Genomic DNA, 14960 nt, shown 5'->3' with positions numbered 1-14960 from the left:
GGTTGATTAAGGTAAACATTAGGCTGACATCTGGGGCCAGAGCTGAAACTCTTCTGGGCCAGCACAGGACCACCATTGTATCTGCAGCTGGCCTTGTGCTGGCCCATGTGTGGGCCACGTCTGGCAAACCTGATCTGGGCCACCAAAGGGCCGTCATACTTTGCGGTATGTGGGCCATGTGTAAGCACATTGTGTGGGCCAGATCAGGGCCATAACAATTTTACTGTGTGGGTAATAGTTTATGTTACACTTCTTTTGCCCCGGATCACATTTTATTCACTGCTGTTGTGTTTCTACCTCATTGTAAATAAAGTCATTGTCCACACCACAGCTCGGAGTCTGTTTTGGGTTCACTCCACGCTCTGGTGACAGCCCTGACACTTGATTAGATGTCATGGCTTTGTTCCACTGCGGTTATCAAAGGTCATGACTAAGATTCATCTTGGTATCTGTTACTGGCCAACGTTTGTTCTTTAGTTAATTATATATTTGCAAGTTGAAAACAACATGCATGAGATAGCAGTGGGACACATATTTGTGTTGAAGGGCTTTATTTTGTGTGTGTGTCCTCAGTGAACTGTATCAGTCTCTGCAGTATCTTCCAGCTGCAGCAGTCACTTCAGTTTCTGTTCAGTCTGACTGAGGGAGGTTTTTGTACGACTGTTTTTCACTGTGTGAACACATACTGGCTGTTAATGTAGTGCTGACTCTGACAGTAATAAACTGCTGCATCTTCAGCCTGGACTCCACTGATGGTCAGAGTGAAGTCAGAGTTTGATCCACTGCCTGTAAAACGAGCTGGAATCCCTGATACTCGAGTGCTAGCAGAGTGAATGAGCAGTTTAGGAACTCCTCCATCTTTCTGTTGGTACCAGGCTAAACGGTGATTGTTGTTCCAAACATAAACATCCTGACTGGTCCGACACTTGATGCTCACAGATCCTCCCACAGCAGAGCTCACTGCTCCAGGCTGAGTCACTGTGATCTGTCCTCTGGACTCTGAGGACACAGAGACAACAACATAAAGCAGCTTCATGGTTTTGTGGGCTTCATTTCAGAGGGACAGATGTTGATAGAGGAGAGGAGTTTGATTCTCTGGACTTTACCTGTGAAGCAGCAGCAGAGGAGAGTCCAGATGAGGACGCAGATCAAAGTCATGTTTTTGATGAGGAGGATTTCTGTGGCTTCTGTTGTGATGAAGGACAGCTGTCAGTCATCCAGTGTTCAACTCTCAGGACTATAAACTCTCCCAGAGCACTGGAGCATGGTGCTGCTGATGCAAAGTGCCTCTCTATGGAAATGAACTGACTCCAGCAGGACTGCATAATTAGTCTTTGCAATGTGAATTCACAGGTTTTCAACATGTTTTGAGATGTAATTGGGTTGGTAGCTTTTTATTATTCTATTTATTACTTTATCCAGGACCTTTAAGCCTTCTCCTGATACACAATCTGGTAATGTGAATTAAAAGCAGAATTAAACATTCATTCAGCTACTGCTATAAAAGTGATCAATGACACCATTGAGGCAATGAACCTTTTGGTGTGACTTTTTTCCTAGACTGACTCCAACACAGACTTGGACCAGTCTCATAATGCTGTTTAATAATGGATCAATCAAATTAACATACCACTGAATAAAGGTCTCAAAGTCAGGTTTCTAAAATCTGGAATGTGTTTGAACAGACTGCCACAAGGATACGTCTTTGTTTTTTAGAGCCAGTTCATGGACAGATAAGACCTGTTAATTAAACAGATGATTGATTGATTTTAAGTAAAATAATTGCATGTATTGATAATTAATTACTCTCCATATGAGGTCCAAAGAGATCATCACCACAGGAAATAACAAAATAAACATAAGAGCAGAAACTTTAGGACTGTCCGAATCAACCACCTGGTTCATTCGTAAAAGGAACAAATGCATTGGACAACACGATACTAAAAAGGCCTGAAAAACCACTGAGCTGCACTCAGCTCCCACTGAAGGTTTGGACTAAGAGGCTGCTGGCTCTGTGGCCCGTCCGAGCTGTGGCACTGTATGTTGCATGTACCCACTCGATTCGGACAACGGACCAGCTGTTAGTTTCATTCCATCCCGGGATTCTGGGAAGCCCCCAGTCCAAGTCATCAGCTGTGTCAGCCTGACTGTACTGAGAGTAATTAATAGTAATTAATACTGTTGGATTTGAAGGTAAAATCCACAGACTGAACTTGTGGCCTTCACGTTTCTACCCCTCTTATGATCGAAAATCATGTGGGTCATATGTGTGTGTGTTTATTTGGGTGACTCTGTCATGGTCCTGGGTCATGTGACCCAGTATTCTGAGTTTCTTGATGTTTTCTTTTTCCTTTCAGTCTAGTTTCATTTCAGTTTATCGAGTTACATTCTGTCACGCCTGGGTTACACTTTTAATTCATGATTTTTCAAGCTCCCCATTTGTCTCATCCCTGTGTGAAGTTTTCTGTGTTAAGTCTTCGTGTGTTTATCTGTCATGTTTCATGTCCAAGTTTTCTTTGTTTGTCTACTTCCAGTCATGTCTGGGTCTCGTTATGTTTCCCGTTTTATTTTGAAGGATCCTTGTGTTTTGTGTTTATTGTATTTAGCTTCACGTCCCCTGTCCTGTCATTATGTTAATTGTTGTCAGCTGTTTCCCATGTGATTCCGCTTCCCCTGATCATTCCTTATGTGTACTTAATCCGTGTGTTTCTGCTCAGTCGGTGTCAGATGGTCTGTTAACCTCACCACAGTATTCATGGGTTTACCTCATTGTTCCGCTGTGTGTCCTAGTTTACTCAGTGTTCATAGTTTTGTTGTAGTTCTTTCACTGAGTGTCACAGCCTTCTGTTAACACAGTGTTCATCGTCTCCTTAGTTTCCCTAGTTTTATGTTTTTTCTTCTGCAATAAAGGCTCGCTTTATTTTTGAAACTACGTTTTGTCTGCATCTGGGTCTACCTCATTCTTCACACCGGCGCACCCCACCGTGACAGACTCTTCCCATCAGAGGATGTATGTGTGGGTGTTTCTCTCTCGTCCCTCACAGGTGCCTGCTGAGTGGTTGGGTTGACTGATTCCTGTTCCCAAACTGGAAAACTGGATGGACAGAGAGCTCTTAACTACCAGATGACTGACAGCCACATCACCCCTCTCTCCTGGGCCTCCCCCACTGAACAAACAGATTAGGGATGTTTAGAAATCTTTTGTTTCAATATTTTGGCACAGCTCACTGCCAAAGTTAATAAATGGGTGTACTGCATTTACACTTGTTTTTGGTTTTGGCTTATTCTTGGGTGGAGTTGGAGTCGGGAGACAAATTCTTGTTACACCGAGGATGTAATACACTTTTACATAATTTAGTGAGCATCAAAAAACAACACTTACTATTGAAAAAGTACAATTATTCAGCACTTACTGCACCTTACTGAGTGCTGGCATTTCAATCTTTCTCACTACTCTGTGTACAGAAATCTGTACATTACAGAGAGTGCAAGCATGCACATTTTTTGTTTTCGTCAGCCAAAAAGTTTACTGATCTTTGAGAAAATTATTTAACTTTAATAACTATATGTTCTAACTAGGGACCGAAAGTGCTTAAAATCTCAGAGAAGCGGTGTAGGTGAGGTAGAAAGTCATTAGAATTACATGTTACATATCACACATTGACTCACTTTGTCTTAGATAAGTGTGTGTGTGTGTGTGGGGGGGTCAAGATGTGACCCCATAAAGACTTCCCTAATCCTGCTGGTCTGGAAGTCCAGCAGTTCATCTAAACAAAAGGCACTTGAACTAAAACGTATATTGGTGTGTTTGATATACCATAAAACAATAAAGGAAGGTACGACCTCTCTCGTGCCCCCAGAATGTGAGTGTGCATGCCAGAACACTCTGGAAGGCACGCAGAGTCTTTACAGACTGCTCAGGATCAAACCTCTTTCAATATGCAATTGATTGTAAAACTAAGCATATATGAGCAAATATTTCTACGCATAAATGACAATCCAATAATATAAACCTGACAGAACCGTTTTGAAATTTTCTACAAAGTTTGAATAAAGTTAACTGTGTGTGTGTGTGTGTGTGTGTGTGTGTGTGTGTGTGTGTGTGTGTGTGTGTCCTCAGTGAACTGTATCAGTCTCTGCAGTATCTTCCAGCTGCAGCAGTCACTTCAGTTTCTGTTCAGTCTGACTGAGGGAGGTTTTTGTACGACTGTTTTTCACTGTGTGAACACCCACTGACTGTTAGGATAGTGCTGACTCTGACAGTAATAAACTGCTGCATCTTCAGCCTGGACTCCACTGATGGTCAGAGTGAAGTCAGAGTTTGATCCACTGCCTGTAAAACGAGCTGGAATCCCTGATTCTAGAGTGCTAGCATACTTAATGAGCAGTTTAGGAACTCCTCCATCTTTCTGTTGGAACCAGAACATATAGTTGTTGTTATAAACATTCTGACTGGTCCTACAGTTGATGCTCACAGTTCCTCCCACAGCAGAGCTCACTGCTCCAGGCTGAGTCACTGTGATCTGTCCTCTGGACTCTGAGGACACAGAGACAAAAACATAAAGCAGCTTCATGGTTTTGTGGGCTTCATTTCAGAGGGACAGATGTTGATAGAGGAGAGGAGTTTGATTCTCTGGACTTTACCTGTGAAGCAGCAGCAGAGGAGAGTCCAGATGAGGACACAGATCAAAGTCATGTTTTTGATGAGGAGGATTTCTGTGGCTTCTGTTGTGATGAAGGACAGCTGTCAGTCATCCAGTGTTCAACTCTCAGGACTATAAACTCTCCCAGAGCACTGGAGCATGGTGCTGCTGATGCAAAGTGCCGCTCTATGCAAATGCTCTGACTGTAAGACAGATTCAGTTGGTCTGAAGAATCATTTATAAGTGGATCTACCAGTTTATTGCAGTTCTTTTTGGGAATATTTCAAGCTTTTTTCTTTCCTTTCCTTTTTGTTTTGGTTTAATTTTTTTGGTGGGGGGTATCTTAACCCAAGTAATCACCTTTCTACCATAGGAAAGAAGTTTGAAGAAGCTGCTGCAATTAAAATGTAATTAAATTAAAATTAAAATATGCTTTTATATTCTTTGGAAGACTACAGGGAGACTTCACTTACATGTCATAAATACTGTGTTTTTCCAGTTTGTGTTTTATCGAGTATTATGCTAACCCGCAGTGAGGTAGTTTATTTTATTTAGGACATGACAGCAAAGCTTAGGAAATATCATTTTGTGATTCTCATTATAGCTTTAACACTTATTGCTTTAACAGCAGGATGGTCCTGGGTTCATCCAGGCTGGGGACTTTCTTTGTGGAGGGTGCAGGTTCCTCCAGTGTTTCTGTGGGCTCTCTCCGGTTTCCTTCCACATCCAAAGACATGCAGATACTGTGGTTATGTTAACTAGTGACTCTAAATTGATCAAACGTGAAAATGTGAGTATGAATGGTTGTCCATCTCTTTATCTATCCTGGGTGTATCCTGTCTCTTTTCCCAATAGCATCTGAGAGAGGCTCCACCATCCTCTTCACTTAGTCCTGAATCTGCATGGACCCACATGCTCCTGGTGTCACGATCTGGTTACAGGGACTCAAACGCAGAGCGGTTAGGTGTCTCCAAGGTGTAGTTTATTTACAGTGCCAGTGCAATATATGTACAGTGAAGGGATCCAAAACTCCGGGGAATCACAGGGTAGCTCTCTCACACTCGCTCACGTCTTCTTTGCTCACACTCACACACGTTCACACGGCAGGGAGATCGCAGGTCCGGGGGGGGGGGAGATCTGAGGCAGAAGAGAAGGAAAGTCACCAACTAATCACAAATCACAAATTATGAAGCACAAGTCCACAGGAGCTGTGAGAACACTAACGTCAGTAGTACAATCATCCAGCGACGAGAGGATCTGTGTTCCAGCCTCAAATAGTGCTCCCGGTGATGACAGGTGATTGTTGTCAGGTGTGTGTGTGGGCCAAGGGCGGGAGCCCACAGTGAGCTCCGCCCAGGCAGAGAGGGAGAGAACAGAAACAGCAAATGTAGCCTTGTGGGGCCGACCGGGCAGGCACGTAGACCATGACACCTGGTCCTGAATAATTCTGATATTTTAATAGAACAGAGCAGAACTTAACTAAACTTCATGCAAGAGTGAAAATGTCAGGATAAGACACATTGCTTGACTCATGAAGTCAACTTTTGCATGAAATGAAACTTGAGAAAACTGATAATTAAAAGTCAAAGGCATTTTGAAGCAGCTCAAACTATAAACATTAATGTGATTCAGGCACTGTTGGAAATCTCTATATCATAATTGTGTCATAACCCATCAGTATTTCAAAGTGTATGCTCTCCTGCTCCCTTTAAGTCACTTTAATCCACTTTTTCAACAAACTCATTAGTTCCTGGATGTTTTCAAAATAAAAGCTTTCTACCATCTTACTTTTCAGAAACACTTTATTTCTACAGGTTTTCCTTGTGAAACAGTTGTGGGAACTAAAAAATATTCAGTTCAGTCCAATTCAGTTTTATTTATGTAACATCAACTCACAACAGTCACTATTGTAACATTGTAAAAAAAGACTTACAAGAATACAGGACAACCCCAACAATCAGAGAGCCCCCTATGAGCAAATATTTTTCAGGATGATTTTTGATGACGATACTAATAGCATGAGATGTCACATCATTTAAAATTCTAAAGGTTTCGTGCATTTCCAACAATATCAGCTGTAAAAGTAATTCTGTGAATATGATCGTCCTTATCAATCATAACTATTCAAACACAGTAAAGTCCTCAATTTTAAATCACTACATTATTTTCCACGAGCAATTGTGTTTACAGAGTTCACACTAAATATTTGAGCATATTATTCTCAATGAAGATTAAAAGCCTCAATGTGCTCATTCTAGTGACATTTTTTATGACTTGTTATTTATTCACTTCCTGAATGTGACACTGCAGATAGTAAAGGTATGGATGGATGTTTTGACGCTAATTTATTCTGAAAGCAGAAATATTTCAGCAATATAAAGTGTGTGTGTGTGTGTGTGTGTGTGTCCTCAGTGAACTGCATCAGTCTCTGCAGTATCTTCCAGCTGCAGCAGTCACTTCAGTTTCTGTTCAGTCTGACTGAGGGAGGTTTTTGTACGACTGTTTTTCACTGTGTGAACACAGCTTGACTGTTCAGCCAGTGAAAACTCTGACAGTAATAAACTGCTGCATCTTCAGCCTGGACTCCACTGATGGTCAGAGTGAAGTCAGAGTTTGATCCACTGCCTGTAAAACGAGCTGGAATCCCTGATGCTTGAGTGCTAGCAGCATAAATGAGCAGTTTAGGAACTCCTCCATCTTTCTGTTGGTACCAGGCTAAACGGTGATTGTTGCTATAAACATTAACATTCTGACTGGTCCTACACTTGATGCTCACAGTTGCTCCCACAGCAGAGCTCACTGCTCCAGGCTGAGTCACTGTGATCTGTCCTCTGGACTCTGAGGACACAGAGACAAAAACATAAAGCAGCTTCATGGTTTTGTGGGCTTCATTTCAGAGGGACAGATGTTGATAGAGGAGAGGAGTTTGATTCTCTGGACTTTACCTGTGAAGCAGCAGCAGAGGAGAGTCCAGATGAGGACGCAGATCAAAGTCATGTTTTTGATGAGGAGGATTTCTGTGGCTTCTGTTGTGATGAAGGACAGCTGTCAGTCATCCAGTGTTCAACTCTCAGGACTATAAACTCTCCCAGAGCACTGGAGCATGGTGCTGCTGATGCAAAGTGCCTCTCTATGGAAATCATCTGACTGACTCCAGCAGAGACTTGGATCAATGTGATGTGTCTAAAAAGAGTTGTCATGGCATATTTGGCATGTGACTCACATGAACCCTTCATGATTTATAGACAGATGAGAAATTTTGTCAAAATTTACTCGTGCAGTGAGGAGATGTGAAGGCTTTTCTCCTGCAGGGGCATTTTGCTGAAATGATTCAAGACCACTTGTCATTGTCCTGGTTCATTCGACCAAGCGGTTTGCATTTCCTGTGTTTTTGTCATTTTTTTGTACTATGTTAAGTCTACTTGTTTATGTTAAGGATCATTCTTTAATGCCTGCATTGTTCTGTTTAGATTTGGCTATTAGATTTCCCCTTGTGTCGTTGCCCTTTGTGTCTCCCTGTGTGTGTCTGTGTTTATATTGTGGTGTGAGTTCTTGTGCCTTGTTTCTCCTCCGTGTGTTTCATTCCGTCATGTTTATCTATGTTTCCCAGCCCGTCGTGTCTGCTCTCTCCCTCGTCTTCCCTCACTCCCTTTCGTCTGCCTCTTCTCCGCTCCCGCATCATGTTTCCTGTTTTATTGTGAAGGTCTTGTGTTTCCATGGTCGTTTTGTCTCGTTGTGGTTATTCGCGTTAGCTGGGTTCCTCGTGTGTTCTCGTTATCCCTCTGTGTATTTAGGTCAGCGTCTCCCTCAGTCCTGTGTTGCGTCCTCCCTCATGGCTGTGTTTCCCTGTGTGCCTCTTTGTGTTTGTAGTTTATACTTCCCCCAGTCTAGTTTTGTTTTGTATTTCCATTCAGCAAATAAAGCTGGTTTTTGATTTTACGTCCTGTTTCTGGGAGTCTGCATTTGAGTCTTTTCCTGCCTGCCTGCTCAGCCGTTTCATGACACCACTTGTTCTTTGACATAAATCATATAAAGTGTCCTTCAAGTCCTTCAGACTTTAAGACAGTTGAACATCTGTGGGTGAATTTGGATCGATGTGTTAGAGTTAAAAGAGTCCAAATTTGGTAAATATAGCTTGAGAGAAACAACGACACTGTCATATTAGACGATGTCATTATTTATTCACCAAAGACTAATGAACTCACGACTCTTCAGTTTAATTTGAAACACAGCATGGAATCATTTACTTGATAGAAATGTGAAATATTCGACCCATAACAGAGACATTTTATTTTTCCGCGGGCACTCCGCTGTGTGCGACTCAGGCAGCTTACCAGTTGTTGTTGTTGTTTGCCAGTTTTTCTTGTGGATGAGTGTTGTGTTATGTCAGGCGGTTTACTGATAATCAGCTTATTTGTGGTCTTTTATCTCCTTTTGCTTTGAACACACTCAAGTCACGACTGACATGTAACATGTTCAAGTGGCTTTATTGTCATTTCAGCCATATACAGTGGTGCAGTACACAGTGAAATGAGACAGCGTTCCTCCAAGACCCTGGTGCTACATATAACAGTAAATCAACATAGGACTATAATAAAGTGCAAGTATGCAAGAACTACAAAAACAGAACAGAGTGATACAGACACAAGACAGTGCAACAGAAAAGTGCACAGTACTTTTCTACAAATTATGCAATTATGATGCCGTTATTATTTCACACTAAAATCTTTTTGAGCATTTTCTTTCAATGAAACTTAAATTTTTAAAACTTTTTTTTAGAAATTTTTCTTCAAAAACAGTTCATAGATGGCACATTTTTGTTTCTATGTTTTAACCTTTTGCCAAAGTATCTGCAAATAATTTGTCATCCATTTCATTTCGCCTTTGATGAAGATTTAAAATTACTATACTGCCATATGGTTACCATTTAACCATACTCTAAAACAGGGGTGGGCAATTCCAGGCCTCGGGCGCCGGTGTCCTGCGGGTTTAAGATCTCACCTTGGGTCAACACACCTGAATCACATAATTAGTTCGTTACCAGGCCTCTGGAGAACTTCAGGACATGTTGAGGAGCTAATTTAGCCATTTAAATCAGCTGTGTTGGTTCAAGGACACATCTAAAACCTGCAGGGACACCAGCCCTCGAGGCCTGGAGTTGCCCACCCCGGCTCTAAAAGCATGCTGACCACTTTGGGCTCAGTTTATGAGATTTAATTTGTAATTAAGTTATTTTTATTTTTCCCAAATATACCAAAAAAAAAATTGTTTGTTTTTTTCCATTTTTACATACAAAATTGTTTAATTTTTGAGTTATGATAAAATTCTGACAAATTTATTTTTCTGATTATTTTAATTGTAATTGTAGAACTAAGAAATAGATCACAGATTACAGACGAGGACATCAGAAGTCAAAGAAACGCTTTAATATTTTTATCTTTGGTACTGAAACTCGTCTGTTGCCATGGTTCAGCAGTGAAGCCTGTCTGTTACCATGGTTACCAAGCTCAGAGAGGGAAGTGAAACATCTGGAGATCAGTTTCACCCAAACTCCCAGTTTCTCTAACATCTCTCTCTCTCTCTCTGCAGTGGGTCGAGTCCCCCCCTCCCTGACCGTGCTGGCGCCCTCTAGTGAGGAGCTGCAGCAGGGGAAGGCTACAGTCATGTGTGTGGCCAACAAGGGCTTCCCCTCAGACTGGAGGCTGTCCTGGAAGGTGGATGGCAGTGGCAGCATCAGCTGGGAGGAGAGCAGGAGCCCCGGGGCACTGCAGAATGACGGCCACTACAGCTGGAGCAGCACCCTGAGGCTCCCTGCAGACCAGTGGGAGAAGGTGGGCTCTGTGACCTGTGAGGCCACCCAGGGCTCCCACACTCCACTCTCAGAGACTCTGATGACAGACCAGTGTTCCCAGTCCTGAGCTGACTCACTGGGACTCTGATACTGGCTTTAGTCTGCAGCTTCTCTCAGTCTGCTCCCTCTGTGTCTGTATTGCTTTGATAGTTTTCATGTTTTCATGCTTGTGGCACTGTTGATGGTTTTAATACTTCAAATAAAAACTGAGGTCTTCAAATAGTGGTTTTCATGTGTTTCCATTCAGCTGCTCTTCTGTCTGATAATCATCCTTCAGCTTCAGCAGTGATGCTTCCATACACTGAAAATCTCTGCTTCAGTAACGTTGACTGAGAGAATCACATGTGCTGTATCACATCAGAGTGTAAATGTAAAAAAAAGAAAACAACTAAAAAAAAGAAAAGAAAAAGCAATAAGTTAAAAATAGAATCACAGCCAACAGCTGCTCCCTGTTATAAATAGTTTTAAAGTCTTTTGCAGCTGCATTATTTTCCATCATGTTGGACTTTGTGATGATCTTTGCTGTTGGGTGTAGAAGAAGTAGAAAACATGGTGACAGATTATTGTAACCTGCATGTGACCCATGATGAGACCCGTCCTGGTTTTCTTCAAAGTCAGAATTGATAAAATAACCCAAAGAAAAACGAAACTTTCTTTATCAACATAGGAGACACTAAAAATGTCTCTTTCAGAACATCAGTGCAGTTTAAAAAGTGTAAATGTCAGAATAATTTATGTCACAAAGATGAAGTTAAAGACTTGATGAACTAAACTTTAAATCTTCAGATCAAATCATGTGAAATATTTCTGTGACCAAGAATGTAGTTGAGCAATCTACATACATACATATATCAGTACTGCAGTTTACTAAAATATTCTCATTTAATAACTACTTCCCAGTTTGAATATTTACAGGAGAGTTTCTTCATCACAGATCTGACTCACAGTATCAACTGTTTTGTGTTTCACATGTTCTTCTGTGCGAGCTCGTCAGGATGGACACAAGTCTGATGTTTTGAGTCAAACCCACATTAACATTACTGTGTGTGTGTGTGTGTGTGTGTGTGTGTGTCTGTGTGTGTGTGTGTGTGTGTGTGTGTGTGTCCTCAGTGAACTGTATCAGTCTCTGCAGTATCTTCCAGCTGCAGCAGTCACTTCAGTTTCTGTTCAGTCTGACTGAGGGAGGTTTTTGTACGACTGTTTTTCACTGTGTGAACACATCTTGACTGTTCAGCCAGTGATAACTCTGACAGTAATAAACTGCTGCATCTTCAGCCTGGACTCCACTGATGGTCAGAGTGAAGTCAGAGTTTGATCCACTGCCTGTAAAACGAGCTGGAATCCCTGATTGTCGAGCGCTAGTGTAGTAAATAAGACGTTTGGGAGTTCCTCCATCTTTCTGTTGGTACCAGGCTAAACAGTGAGAGCTGCCAGAAACATCAACATTCTGACTGGTCGTACACTTGATGCTCACAGTTCCTCCCACAGCAGAGCTCACTGCTCCAGGCTGAGTCACTGTGATCTGTCCTCTGGACTCTGAGGACACAGAGACAAAAACATAAAGCAGCTTCATGGTTTTGTGGGCTTCATTTCAGAGGGACAGATGTTGATAGAGGAGAGGAGTTTGATTCTCTGGACTTTACCTGTGAAGCAGCAGCAGAGGAGAGTCCAGATGAGGACGCAGATCAAAGTCATGTTTTTGATGAGGAGGATTTCTGTGGCTTCTGTTGTGATGAAGGACAGCTGTCAGTCATCCAGTGTTCAACTCTCAGGACTATAAACTCTCCCAGAGCACTGGAGCATGGTGCTGCTGATGCAAAGTGCCGCTCTATGCAAATGCTCTGACTGAAAACAACAAGTAGTTGGATCAAATAGTCGATGCTGTTTATCAGTTAATCAGTCAGTTTATGAAAATGTTTTCTTTCTTGTGTTTTAGGACACATCCAGACATTGATGGATGTGTGGGATTTTTAAATTTGGGTATTTTTTGCAATCTTTTACAAAAACATGTTCATTGACTGAGAGAGGCAAGAAAATGTTTCATGATCAAACCAGAGCAGTACTTTGTGATATAACCCCAAGTGTTGCCAAATGCCAACAAAACATGCAAACAATGTCTGAAGATAAAGGCTCAGACATTCGTCCTTGTAAGACAAAATCTGATTTCCTCTTGTTCACTTAAAAAAGAAGAAGAAAAGAAATGTTGTACTTTCTACTCAAACACATGAACAGAGTTTCAGAGAATCTTCACCCTGAAAGAAGTTTTAGAAACCTACCTGTCAGCAAATCAAAGAACCGCTTACATGTAAGCAACAGGACAGAATAGAAAAGTTTTCCCCAAAAAAGAACCTGCACATTTGAACACGGCGTCAAAAATGAAAGACATTAAAAAATCAGAGGAAAGGTACAATTTGCAAAACCTATTTTAGAGTTTTGTAAAACTCAGTACAAAAAAACTTGCAGTGATTCACATTGATGCATGATGCTGACCACAGGATGCAAAAGTTAAACATGCCCACAGCGCAGAATCATTCATCTCTGTTTTAATTTGATATTTTTATAACAGGACAACCTGTGAGGCTGGAAAGACTTCGGTTTCATGCCCTGAACAGGTCACTTTCTGTTTGGTGATGTAGTGTCTGCAGTGTTGGGAAGGTTACTTTTAAAATGTATTCCACTACAGATTACAGATTACATGCCCCAAAATGTATTTTGTAACGTATTCTGAATACTTTGGATTACTTAATATATGATCATGCTTTTTACAACTACATGAATGTACTATTGCTGTGTGATTTATTACTGTTACTGAAGCCTACTTGCCGTACCAATAACAACTCGATTTTTACATCTTAATATAAATGAGTAACAGTAGGTGGACATTAGGTAAGGCTGCACTTTTTGCAGTGATCTGCAAACGCATATATAAAACAGGTCCGCGGCTCCGAACCGTAGTAAAGGGACCTCTGGCTAATCCGTCGGGTTCGTGTCGGCTCGTAGCTGAAAACTAGCTTTACTTTGTTGTCTGGGTCAAGTTTGTAAGAGACAGAGAGAGGCGTTGAAAGGCTGCTCCAGCAGAACTTATTGTTTCGGAGGAAAACACGAACACAGTGTCCAGTCGAGTCTTAACAGCTTACTTACAGCTGGGCTCGTCAGGCTCTCTGTTTGGCTGCTGTGGTTATTATTATATTTACATGCTTCCAGCTCCCGTTTCTGCTCGATGACAGCTCCTACTTTTTCTCCCTCTTCGCGCTCACAGACACATAACAGGTACAGCAGTCCATTCTCCCTGCAGCACGGACTACACTGCCCATGAGGCTGCATTCTTTAGGGCGATGCCTGTAACACTCTGCCTGTTGCCTTCATATTAAATTATTTTTTGAATAATAATTTTTAAATATTTTTAAATATTTCTTCACGTCATAATGCTGGCAGCAAGTAGAGATGACATGGGCCGCAAGATTGAGACACAGACATTAGAGCCTCTTAATGTTTTCTTTGGGTTTCAACCAGCGTGGAATTACCATAGAGAGTGCACAGCCTAACATATGAAACAGGAGAAGACGTGTAATCCATTTATTTCAACAAAGTAATTGTAATCTGAATTGATGTGATTAGCAGAGTAATCCAAAGAGTGGGAATGTGCTGGAAATATCTTTTATTTTATGAATTTGTCACATGTTTTAGTAATATCACTTTTGGGTCACTTCGAGGTTCACATGTGGGGAAGCATTCAGCTTTTACTCTATTGCACAAAGTCAGGCATCGTGAGAAAGTTGGTGACACCCAGAGGGGGAGAATTCAACAGGTGGTGAAGTCTTTTGTTAATCAGGTCTTTGAGGATGTGGGGAAGAGGCAAGGAGCAGTCTCTATGTGACACTGGAAGAGGAGACAAGGTTGTAAACTCTCTCCCTCTCTTGGAGGGGTCAAGGGTGTGACAACAGCTGTGGAAATGCCTTCTGTTTGACTGTATTTAAAGAGGGCTGCTATTCATCTTTAGAGACACGCATCAGTGCCCCACTGAATGTCCTCTCTCCCTCAACTGCTTGGGAATTAAAAAGGTGTTGGCTCATCGTGTCTGCAGACTTTGTTGATTATATTTCCATGACATTATTCTGCAGTCACAAAGTGAGATATGTCACAACAAAGGAGCGAAAACTGAAAAAGTGTTTGTTTACATTGTTGAATTAACACCGAATATAAAAGCTTCAGTGCTCTTTGGTACGGATTCTCCAGTTTTTTTATTTAAAAGTATTATAATTACGATTTTGATTATGTCCCCACATTCGGTGTCAATGATGGTGATGATACTGGAGGATAAACATGAGCTCTAACACATCTGCTCAAATTTACACAGCTTTCACATCACTTCATTGTAGGGGTCGAGTTTTTCTTTATTTGTTACCTGTATATGAATCTACAGTGTTCAGTTGAGTCACATTCCAAATATGCTGTGAAAAACTCTT

The 14960-nt window shown here is 41.5% G+C and overlaps 1 pseudogene; it reads left to right on the top strand.

The window, feature by feature from the left end:
• The first annotated feature begins 10137 nt into the window (after positions 1–10137).
• On the top strand, positions 10138–10561 carry LOC147303232 (Ig kappa-b4 chain C region pseudogene; annotated as a pseudogene).
• Positions 10562–14960: the final 4399 nt, after the last annotated feature.

The sequence above is a fragment of the Aulonocara sp. 'chitande type north' Nkhata Bay genome, linkage group LG22, assembly GCF_057382095.1.
Source record: "Aulonocara sp. 'chitande type north' Nkhata Bay isolate Kocher_YH1m ecotype deep benthic linkage group LG22, A_spYH_male_GT1.1, whole genome shotgun sequence".
Lineage (NCBI taxonomy): Eukaryota > Metazoa > Chordata > Actinopteri > Cichliformes > Cichlidae > Aulonocara > Aulonocara sp. 'chitande type north' Nkhata Bay.
Note: the sequence above shows the minus strand (reverse complement) of the source record. Positions and strands in the feature narration are given on the sequence as shown.